Raw genomic sequence first — 378 nt, forward strand, 5'->3', positions numbered from 1 at the left:
CCTTGTCTGGACCTCCCCCTTCTGGTCCCTTGTCCCTGTCACCCTGTGTGTAGTCTGATGGAGCACAGCGACTGGTCCTCTTTGTGTTACCTTTCCTCAGTGAGAGATCCCTGTGTGTTGTGTGTGCAGCTCACGTTGTTGTATCTCTCAGATCACACCTCCCGGTGTCCGCTTCAGTCTCCGCCGTTCTTAGTGCCGTCTGTAGTCCTACCCCAGGGGGTCCGCTGCCATTAATGTGTAGGACCGGTATATAGGCAGGGGGATGGGGTCTGCCTCGGGGTCGCCATTGTCGGAACGGCTTTACTAACAGGATTTCCAAAGCCAGCTATCCCTGGAGGAGGGGTGTAGACGAGCAATGCTGCCTCCTTCTGAACAGCT

At 56.1% G+C, this 378-nt stretch overlaps 1 protein-coding gene across 1 annotated transcript in view; it reads right to left on the reverse strand.

Annotated features, from left to right (window-relative positions):
* FARP1 (FERM, ARH/RhoGEF and pleckstrin domain protein 1) overlaps nt 1–378 on the reverse strand; it is a 166,628-nt gene extending 166,250 nt beyond the window's left edge. The window contains exon 1 of the mRNA XM_018564646.1: nt 129–378. The gene's annotated coding sequence lies outside the window, so the exon portion shown is untranslated. The remainder of the gene's footprint in view (nt 1–128) is intronic.

Source organism: Nanorana parkeri, unplaced genomic scaffold, assembly GCF_000935625.1.
Source record: "Nanorana parkeri isolate BGI_ZX_2015 unplaced genomic scaffold, ASM93562v1 scaffold768, whole genome shotgun sequence".
Classification (NCBI taxonomy): Eukaryota; Metazoa; Chordata; class Amphibia; order Anura; family Dicroglossidae; genus Nanorana; species Nanorana parkeri.